Source organism: Carya illinoinensis, chromosome 3, assembly GCF_018687715.1.
Source record: "Carya illinoinensis cultivar Pawnee chromosome 3, C.illinoinensisPawnee_v1, whole genome shotgun sequence".
NCBI classification, from domain to species: Eukaryota; Viridiplantae; Streptophyta; class Magnoliopsida; order Fagales; family Juglandaceae; genus Carya; species Carya illinoinensis.
Window position 1 is genome coordinate 4,051,642 of NC_056754.1, and position 11,829 is coordinate 4,063,470.

Genomic DNA, 11,829 nt, shown 5'->3' on the forward strand with positions numbered 1-11,829 from the left:
GAGTGGGAGTTTGTTCCTGTGTTTGTTGCTCGGACACTGAGTGTTGTTCAGATGACTAACATAAGAGGGGGTGAATTGAGTTATATTTAAAAAAATAACAATTATAAATCAAATATACAATATAAAATATAAACAAAATGTGAAACAGTAATAAATATAAAGAGTAAGGGTAAGAGAGAAGCAAACTTAGTATACTAACGAGATTCGGCCTCATTGCTTACTTCCTCGCCTCAAGCTACCCCTTGAGGATCCTCAAATTCACTATTCAAGCTCCTTCAAGTGGAGATAGAAACCTATTACATCTTTGAACAACACCACTACAAAGGATCCATGTAGAATACCCTCTACACTTGCAATCACCTTACAAGTGGTGATTAAACTATTCTCCGTATAGAATACTTTCTACACTGTTGAACTCAAGATTTTAAGTTTTGTATAATTATATATTTACACATGAATTTTGATGATAACAAATGAATTCAAAGAATGAAGAAGTCTCAAGATCAAGTTGTCTACACAATGGAGTCAAGCACATCAAGGAAACAAGCATGAACAAGAAGGGAATAAGTTCACATTAAAATTATAAAGTAATGTTGTAAATCTTTTCAAAATTCGAAATTAGGATTAATGCTCAAAATTAATATTTTATCATAAAGCATTAAAATACATTTTTCACATGTGCATGAATATTTTTGAAAATTAAATTTGAAAATTTTGAAAGATGATTGATTGTCATCTTTTACATGTGCATGCCTTGATTAAAGGGTTGAACTTTGAAAATATTAAAGATGATTGATTGTCATCTTTCACATGTGCATGTTTTATTTGAATATTTTCAAAAGTGATTGATGCTTTTTTAGACTTATACAAAAAGTAAAAGATTAGGTTCGAAATTTTTGAAAATGAAAGTGTGCTCCTTTTTTCATATGCAAAAAGTAAAAGATTAGGTTTGAATTTTTTGAAAATGAAAGTGTGCTCATTTTGTCATATGCCAAAAGTAAAAGATTAGGTTTGATTTTTTTGAAAAAGTGAATGATGTTGTCTTTGACAATTGAAAAAGAAGAACCTTTTATTTGAATTTTTTGAAAAAATGAATGATGTTGTCTTTGACATGTGAATCTTTTTAAATTTGAATATGAAGTCTCATATGCCTATAAATAGATCATTTGAGAGCTTCACATTCACAACACCAAGAGCATACAACATTCATTCAAAGCTTTCATTCTCTCTTCTCTAAGCATTGAGCCTTAATCCTTGTTCATTTTGAGAGATATAGTTTGCGCTGTATTGTTCTTATTTCACTCATTGAGGAGTATTTTTTGATAACCTACCCACTATCAGCTCTTGTCTCAGAAAAAGGGTGTGTATAACCCTTGTGTGTGTAGAAAGTATTCTACACAGGGAATAGTTGAATCACCACGTGTAAGGTGATTGCAAGTGTAGAGGGTGTTCTACACGGATTCTTTATAGCGGTGTTGTTCAAAGGTGTAATAGGTTTCTATCTCTACCTGAAGGAGGTTGAATAGTGAATTTGGGAATCTTCAAGGGGTAGCTTGAGACGAGAACGTAGGGAGTAGGGCCGAACCTCGTTAACATACTGAGTTTGCTTCTCTCTTACCCTTACTCTTTATATTTATTGTTATTTCATATTTTGTTTATTTTTTATATTATATATTTGATTTATAATTGTTATTTTTTTTAATACAACTCAATTCACCCCCCTCTTGTGTTAGTCATCTGGGCAACATACACGCACAAGGGTTATACACACCATTTTTCTGATACAAAAGCTGATAGTAGGTAGGTTATCAGAAAACACTCCTCAATGAGTAAAATAATAACAATACAGCGCAAACTATATCTCTCAAAATGAACAAAGATTAAGGCTCAATGCTTAAAGAAGAGAGAATGAAAGTTTTGAATGAATGTTGTATGCTCTGGATGTTGTAAATGTGAAGTTCTCAAATGATCTATTTATAGGCATATAAGACTTCATATTCAAATTAAAAAAGATTCACATGTCAAAAACAACATCATTCACTTTTTCAAAAAAATTCAAATAAAAAGTTATTCTTTTTCAATTGTCAAAGACAACATCATTCACTTTTTCAAAAAAATCAAACCTAATATTTTTCTTTTGGCATATAACAAAAGGAGCACACTTTCCTTTTCAAAAAATTCAAACCTAATCTTTTACGTTTTACATATGACAAAAAGAGCACACTTTCCTTTTCAAAAAATTCAAATCTAATCTTTTACTTTTTTTTATATGACAAAAGGAGCACAATTTACTTTTCAAATTTTTCAAACAAAATCATCTACCTTTTGTATAAGTCTAAAAAAGCATCAATCACTTTTGAAAATATTCAAATAAAACATGCACATGTGAAATATGACAATTAATAATCTTTAATATTTTCAAAGTTTAACCCTTTAATCAATGCATGCACATGTAAAAGATGACAATCAATCATCTTTCAAAATTTTCAAATTTAATTTTTAAAAAAATTCATGCACATGTGGAAAATGTATTTTAATACTTTATGATAAAATATTAATTTTGAGCATTAATCCTAATTTCGAATTTTGAAGAGATTTACAACATTACTCTATAATTTTAATGTGAATTTATTCCCTTCTTGCTCATGCTTGTTTTCTTGATGTGCTTGACTCCATTGTGTAGACAACTTAAGTTTGAGACTTCTTTATTCTTTGAATTCATTTGTTATCATCAAAATCTATGTGTAAATATATAATTACACAAAATTTGAAATCTTGGGTTCAACACTGAGGAATAGAAAAGTGAGATCTGGAGTATTTACTTCTTCTTCCCGAATTATATAGACACTGAGAGAAAGGAAATGTAGATGAGCATCCCTGGTGTTTAGCAATTTATTTTCTTTGCATCAGATAGAACTTTAGTTTCTTTTTTATTCTCAATGGTGTTGGTAAATCTTTTCCGTATTGCAAAAAGATCCATTTTTGTTTCATTCATGAGATGTGCACAAGCTGTTTTCATAAAGTAAAAAATAATGCTTGAAATAATAATATTTGATACGTCAACAAGAGCAAAGGAAGAATATTGCATCATATGTTCCTTGGACCACAGCAGAATATCTTGAGTCTTAAGAAATCCGTAGCTTTCTAGCTGCTGCTCTCGTAACTCTGTAAAAAGAAACAAAAAATTAATTAATTTCTCTTGTTGGAGCTACTCATGTCAGTCATTAAAAAAAACGAGTTCAAGCAATGGAAGTTATATTTGCGTCTTCATCGATGTAGTTCTGTAAAATGTACTTCATAAACTTGGAAATTAGATTGAGCAATTGGTGGGAGTACTAGCCAATAATCTAGGATCACCTTGAATTTACCATTTTCAGCTGTGTCTAAGCCCTGCCCAAGAACAAAGTCTTTCAAGCAAAACAAAACACCAAATTGAAAACTTACAGACTCCTTGCACATTGAAAACTTATTACATCCCAGACTGTACTTGTAAAGTTGCATTCAAGAAGAAGTTCATATGGAAAATAGAAAAGAGTAAAGAGAGACATATCACACCTTAAGGAAATCTGGAGGTAAACCAGCTAACTCAACCTCACTGAAGAGAAGAAAACTACCATCAACATTTTAATCGACCATGATGCCTGACACAATAAATACCATAGTCTTGTAAAGAAGATAAAACTTGTGCACAAAATCTCACAATAGCCATAGAAGACCATATTTAATCGTAACCTTGTGATTAAAAATGGAGTGTTGAGGAGATACAAGGCTCGCAAACATCCTATTCAAGAACTTTGGAAATTTTTTAATTATAAAGCTTCGTCTACATTTTATCAATTGCAAAACTATTAAAACAATTTGAGATATTAGGGTCATGCAAATCCTGATACCAAAAGTACTCATGGTTCTAAACTCATTCTATTCTTAAAGTTTCTTCAAATAAAACTTGTTTTCATGAATCATAACCATATCGTGGAAAGAAGAAATCTTTTTCATTGCTCTTCAGACAGTCAAAAAAATTATTAAAATGAAAAGTACAGTTAAGTCGTGAAGAATTGCATCGCAGAGTTTTTTTTATCAATCAAAATATCAAATAGCGTATTGACTCAACTATTCCTGCCTTCGTTGTCATTCTTAGATCTTGTATTGCAAGTGTAGAACAAGTGGTTAAATGGTTTGTCAATGATTCTTCGGATATGAGATGTGCAATGATTTATGGTCAAAGGTTTAACTTATAGAAATTTCTCACCACCGAGCAGAGTATGTGAGAATCCAGCCCTACAGTTTTACATTTGAAGGCCAACAAGGATATTGTTCATTTGGTTTCTCAAGAAAAAAGAAAATTCAAGCAGAAACACCCAAAAAATAAAAAATAAAAAAGTTGAATAAAAAATAGTTTCATTTCAATAAGATTCTTCAAAACCATGAGACTCGCCGAATAGAACAAGCAAAGAACAAAACCCTGACCTAAGCAAAAGCCTCTCATGTCAGGAATTTTTTTCTTTGAACTTCAGCTCAAGAGAAAATTGAAAAAAATAAATAAAAAAACTGAAAAGATAGTCTGCAGGTTGTAATTTTATTAAATCAACAACTACTACTACAACCGGAAAGAATTAAAAAGAGATCCAAGAAATTCATGTTTCCAATTTCATACAATAGTTTAACAAATATATTATAGAAGCATCAACCCGTAATCTAGCAAAAGTGAAGGATAACAAGTTCTGAGCGAAAGACAAAATATTGGCAAGAAATAGAGTGAATTTTGGAGAGATCAATATGTAGGAAAAAAAGAAGGAATATAAATAAGATTGATACATACACAATATACACTTTATTGATGGAAGAGTTAACTCCAAGGTCGCTTTGTAATTACTCTCGGATTTCACGATCCAAATTTGCGTAACTCGGACCAATGCGAAAAGGGGAGGGGAGCCAACACCCAATATTTATAGTTGCACACTGGCTTATTTTAAGCAATCCAGAAGCTTTGAATCCATGGCTAGGCAAGGGGGGTGGGGATGGGTGAGAGGTTGGGCGACGCGGGTTTTTTTTTGGGTGGGGGGAGAATTTCAAATGAAGTGAAAATGAGATAGAGGGAACGGGAATATGCAGAAGGGATAAAAAGGTAAATGCATCTTAGGCCACGTAAAGTGTCTTCCAGCTGAAGCCAAATAGTGGCTGATGCTAAGATTTATTTATGGTGGAAAGCCTAGGTGTCAGTACACTATTTGCAGGCTGTTATATGAGTATCCTTGGACGAACCAATTTTAAGGAATTCTCTACCAATCACCGTCGTTTTTAACTTCTTTCTATTCAAAACGGTGGAAATCATTCTGTGATATAGGCCCATTGGGTAAAAGTTATTAGCTTTTAAACACACTACATGTTTAATTGTTTAGTGAAAACAAACTTCTTATAAATTTATTTGTTTCTATTATTTTCCTGATTTGTTATGTATATAGTTGATAGCAAGTACTGTTTAAAAAAATATGTTTCGTGTAAATGATAGCGGATTAACCCAAGTACAATGTCCACGCTACTCCACTAATAGATTAATCCAACCTCCTTTGATTTGCTTAAGTTTCACCACAACACACTTCACCATTAACAATCATACTCCTGACATATCAAAACACCAATCCACATTTTACAACCATCCCCTTCTCCATCCACGACCTTATAAGAAGGGACGCTCCAACATCAATCAACCAATCATGATGTCACTCAACTATAAACTCCAACACACAAACTTGGACAACCCAAACTTTCAATAGACACCAATCATAAGAGTTACGAAAATCAAGTTGAGGTTACAAGGTTAAAGCTCGAGAGTATCTTACCAATCTAAGAATGGTAGTCAGTCAGATTCAAAAGTGAGGCAACACTGCCTAGAGATGGTTTGAGGCACTTGGCGAGATGAGGCGGTGCAGCTAGCTTTGGTGGCCTCCACTGGTCAAACAAGTTATCCTACAACAAAGAGAAAGCAAAATACAAGTTATCCTACAACAGAGAGAAAGCAAAATGAGAGAGAGATGGAGAGAGAAACCGAGATAATATTTTACGGGGTGAGAGAGAGTAAACAGAGAAAGCAGAGAGAAATGAGTAAGAAATCAAAACAAGAGAAATTAGAGAGAGAGAGAGAGAGAGAGAGAGAGATGTCGTCGAGGCAAGGCAGTGACGATGGATGAATGGAACGACATGGGGAGGGGTAGCCTAATTGCGGAGGGAGAGAGGAAGTGAGAGGGGGCTGCCTAAGGGTTATAGTAACTCGTTGGCTCAACTGCTCAGGTGGTAGTAAAGGACTCGGGCTTGACATATGCTACCATCAAGTCTAAAGTTCAAATTCTTTTTTATGTAAATAATCTTTAGAGACTATTAGATTGAGAGATTCTTTTATTAAATTATCTAATATGTAATTGTGGGAACTCGTCCGATCCAGTATTAGAAAAAGAAAAATCGAAACTAAATCAATTTTGATATGTTTTGAAAAAAATAAAATCGATACCGAATCAAATGCACCAATTCAATTTGATTCAGTTTATCGGTTCATCAATTTTTCTTTTCACCCCTAGCCCGACGCCAACTCAAAAGCTGGATCCCTGTGTCCACAAGGCTCAATCCTATGTTGTTGGTGTGAAGTGGGCCAAGCAAAAATACAGAGCGATGCCCAAATCCCAAACACAAATCCCAGTTTAGAGCTTGGTGATAGCCTTTGTGCTAAAGCTAGGCTAGGCCCGTCGTTAAGCCGGGCAGTGTAGCTTAGCCTACAAAGTTGGAAACTTTTAAGACTTGCTTGAGGACCGAAGTCTACTCCCTTTGATGTATTTTCTTTTGTTTTCTCCCTTATTCGAGTTCGATTTCGGTCACCCGACAAGAACAATGACAACCTTTTTTCTTTTCTTTTTTGTTACTTCTTTCTTTCTAAATTGTTAAACCTACAACAACATTACAAGGAGTTGTCACTAATGAGCTATTAGTTTGGAAATGCCTCATTTTTTCTTTCAAAATGAACTTTTTGAAAGTTGGGGAGGTTTTAAGATTAAGTTTGATTTGGCTGAAATTTTTATCTCAAAATTAAAATTTTCATTTTATCATTATAATTTTTTTAAATTTTTATATAAAATATAATAAATAATTCAATTTTTTTAAATTCTAAAATAATAATAATTATTAATTATCTTAAAACTTAAAATTCTTATTTACCAAACCGAAGCTAAATATCCGAAGACACCGTCCAAAACTAAGGAGAGTAAAAGTAAGATGAAGGTTGGTCGGTTGGCGGATGTCACGGGACGAGACTGGTTTCTTGGTTTGTGTCGATTTGATTGACTGATTAAAACCAATTCCTCAGTTTGTAACTGTACATGAACCAAAAGTCTTAAAGATTTTATGCCTTTAAATAATGCTCAGAGACCAAGACTCGACACTGTCGGAACGCGGAAACGGACACGTAATATAATCTACTCTAATATCTTAATTGACCAAGAGCTTACTTTTACTCACCGTGACCGTCATTACAAAAGTGTTGTCCATCGATCCAATGCATGAGTAGCAAAACAAGGGACGGACATGTGCTCCCCTTCCTCCGACCCACATGGTCGGTTGCGGCACATGCAAAGATTACAGTCTTTGATCCCATCCTGGTTTCTTAAAATTAAGCTACATGTTCACAATCAAGTTCAAAATCTTCTACACTCATGCTAAAGTTTTTGATTTTGAGCACCCAAAAATCCTGCAGTTCTTTCTTGCAATTCTGATTGCAGAAACTGTCAGGTTTTATATCAAACCCCACCATTTGCCAGGATCCTTCGGACCAATTGACAAAATTTCTATATCATGAATCCCTCCTGATCTCCCATGTATCAAAAAAACAATTAAGCTGCATGTTTTTAAATTAAAGAGAAATATTTCATCTATCCAAATAAATTATTTTATAATTAATTATCAATCTGATAAATTTAGGAGCCCACTTTGTACACACTTCGTAAACCCACCTGGACAGTAGTAGTTGAGGCAGTTTGGTAGTTGGAGCGAACGGTGGTTGACAGGTTGTTTTTTTTTTGTTTTAAAATGGGTCAAGTTTGTCTAGCATCTTCCAGAATCCAAAGTTTTGGTTCAAACATCGAGTCGATATTACACCTGTCTGGAAATATCTTCCAGGTCCTCAACAATGAAGTCCTTGTCTGGAAAGTATGCAATATTACACTTGCCACGTGCCACCTTGTCTCGATTGTTTTTGTATCTGGAATAGTACGAGATTTATGGGGTCGGTGGATGAGGGACTCAAGTAGTACGCGTGGCGAAGGTGGGCACGCCACCGCTGGAGAGTGGACGAATTCATCGTAACAAATATAGAAAGAGGTTTGATACGCTGTCCCGTTTAGTCATAAAAGAAATGGGATATTTTGGGATAATAATAAATAAAATATTATTATATTATAATTTTTTAATATTAATTTTATATTAAAATTTAAAAAATTGAATTATTTATTATATTTTATATAAAAAATTAAAAAAATTGTAATGATTAGATAAGATAAAATTATTTAATTTTTTGTAACTAATCTGGGTTGCTCACATATTATATATTATATTTTTTATTTTTATTTTTTTAAACTAATTAAATTTATCTATTTATTATCTATATACTAAATATTTGATAAAATGAAAAAATATAACATACAATATGTGGGCTTATATTTAAAATTTTTGAAAGAGTGGAACAGCAATACAGTTTCTCAAAACTTTTTTTTTTTATTTAAAAACTCTTTTAACTACTAGCTATCGCATCTTTTTACATCCTTTACAAGTTGTTAAATTAATCATTAAAATTTTTTAAAATTAATAATTATAATTTTTTAAAACTAATCATTACAAATTTTTAAAATTTTAAAATAAAAAAATTAATTTTTTAAATCTTAAAATAAAAATTATATTAAAAAATTATATTATAACAATATTTTAATTTTATAATATTTTTTATTCAATTTTTTCTTATTTATTTTCTAAAATTTAATAAATATTTAACTTAAACTATCTCATTATCGATCACAAACCATCTTACCATTATTTACAAAATTCTCACCAACTCTCTTATTATCTGTAAGCCTTGTTTATTTTTTAAAAACTTTTTATTTAATTTAATTTAATTATTATAATTTTTTTAAATTTTTATATAAAATAAAATAAATAATTTAATTTTTTAAATTTAAAAATAAAAATAAAAATAAAAATATATATTTTAATAATATTTTATTTAATTTTTAATTTTTATCTCAATTTATTTTACGTACGAAAACATACGAAGTGAGTTTCTTACTTCTTAACCACCGCGCGCAGACGACCGACAGCTTTTAATTTGCATTTTGCAAATTGGTTTACGATGCAAATAACTGTCGGCAATTTTATCTGCTTTTGACAGCTAGCCACAAGAAGCAGAACACTTCGAGCTTACGGTAGAATATTCACTTTTTTTTAAAGCAAAAGATAAAATTCTTTTATTCTCTTATCGTTTAATCTTTTTAATTCATGTAGCTTCCTCAGATTTTCGGACACTGTTCATTATGATCGGAAAAAACAAAGTAAAAAGGTCTTATAAAAGAGGTGCAAAAGTTAGAAGGTGGGAAGATTCTGAAAGATGTAAACAGGAACACGTACGTACTTTATCACCACTTCAAAGTTAAAAGCAACGATCTTCATCAAGTAATATGCTTGATAAATAACACGTCTGCTCGAATCATAGTTCAATGGACACGATCCATGCATGTTACGTTCTCTAGAAGCTAGCGTTCTATATAATTACTAAAGCTGTACATACATATATATATATATATATATATTTGTGTGTGTGTGTGAGAGAGAAAGAGCATCACCTTAATTTCTTAATTCATAATTTTTAAAAGAGAAATTATATTTATAATAATAGAATGTGTGAGTATTATACAATTTTTTTAATAATAAAAATGAGTAAATATAAAACTCGTATGATAAAAAATTAATTTTTTAATAATAATTTTTTTTTAACAAAATAATAATGAGATATATAACCAAAATTCTAGAGTGATCGATCTGATCACGCCCATCACCAAGCTTAATCACGCGGTTCAAATTAATGCATTGATTTATTAATACTGAAAAATCCAATCATGTACTTCTCTAGTTTATTTTTATAAAAAATTTCATCTCAACTAATCTCTATAATTATTAAAGTTTTTTTAAAATTTTTATACAAAATAAAATAAACAATTCAATTTTTATAAATTTTAAAATAAAAATAATATTAAAAAAATATATTTTAATATTATTTTATTTAATTTTTAACTTTTATCTTAACTCATTACATCTCATTTCATTTGTATAAGTTTGAGTATTTTAATTTGTTCTCCATTTGTTTTTTAAAAATTTTTATTTTGGCCAATAAGCTTGAAAACACGATCAATCTCCTTCGGTCGGCAACAACTTTACCCGATCAGTACGTAGCCCATAGGAAAATCAGAATCACAATTCACAGATATACGAAACGTTGGGTGAATAAGTGGCACTTCTTTAAAAGGTTCGTTAAACATTCCACTATGAAACGGACTAATTATATTTAAAGAAGAATAAGGAGATATTTAAGGAGAACCAAAATCAGAAAGATATGAAAAATATTCACTTTCCCCAAAAGGTTTTATTATTTAGTCGGCATCGATCACCCTGAAAATCTGTAAAGAAAAAAGATTTAAGATTTTTCCAGAAAATTCCATGTATGGTTATAGCATAACAAAGATCACCAAAATACTATTTCTCAAAAAAATTTACGTATTAATGATAATTATTATAAAATTCATTTTTATATTTTAAATGCGATTAGTTTGAATTTTGTTTAAGTTTTTTTTTTTTGAAAAAAATCACTTTGTATTCATATTTAACTTGTAACAGTATCAATATATATTTTATCTATGAGTATCTGGTTAGCAACCGAATCTGATCCCTTCTCTATTCAATACACATCATCCTCTCTAAATATAACCATTTTAACCAGTTGATGAGCTACTTCATTATCTTTCCTGTTAAGTTATTTTTACTTCAGAGAAGATTGAAAAATTAACGGATGATTAATTGGATTTGACCACCGCTATATATATATTATATATATTCTTGAAATGCTTGCGTACGTTCTCAATAAACTAAATTTTTTAGTGTGGGTTATATGGCAAAAAATGTTTTCCTTTTTGAAGAATAACTACTTTCTCAACTAAAATAGGAAAACATGCTAAATCGATTGATAATGGGTCTGATCGATAGGTATTTTTTAAAATTTTTTTATTTAATGATTAAGTAATTATTTTTTATATAATAATGTTGTGAATTTTTTTTAATATTTAAATGTAAAGAAAAATGTACGAAAAATAAAATAAAAAAGCCAAATGGCGTTCGATGAGATTTTGTGGGGCGTAGCACGACTCATGCAATAAAATATTATACTCATTTATGGGACTTTTTACCGTTTAGGTATACTTTTCTCAAATTCCTTATCAACATGCAGTCTTTAATTTCTCTCAATCGGTCAAAACTATATCTTTAAGGGGCTTGACGTTAGACTTGTCGATCCCCTCTTGAATCTTGATAATTAACATGCCTAAACAAGATGTTTAGCCAGTGAGGAATCGAGAAACATAGGCGAATCGTGGATAATCTAAAAGAAAATTTTTAAATAATCCCACTTTTTGGAAGAGCGACCCATTGAAATATTTCCTCAAAGTCGTAACCCCCACTTCCCCCACTTGGTGGTCGATCCTATCCGAAAAAAATAAAATAAATAATCAAAATGAGTAATTTTAAGACTTC

General features: G+C 31.0%; 1 long non-coding RNA gene across 1 annotated transcript; it reads right to left on the reverse strand.

The window, feature by feature from the left end:
* Positions 1–2,865: 2,865 nt before the first annotated feature.
* On the reverse strand, positions 2,866–5,073 carry LOC122303800. Its single transcript, XR_006240824.1, has 3 exons — positions 4,820–5,073; positions 3,556–3,641; positions 2,866–3,165 (listed from the first exon to the last, which is right to left on the reverse strand). It is a non-coding gene; the product is annotated as an uncharacterized LOC122303800 (long non-coding RNA).
* Between the last annotated feature and the right edge of the window lie 6,756 nt (positions 5,074–11,829).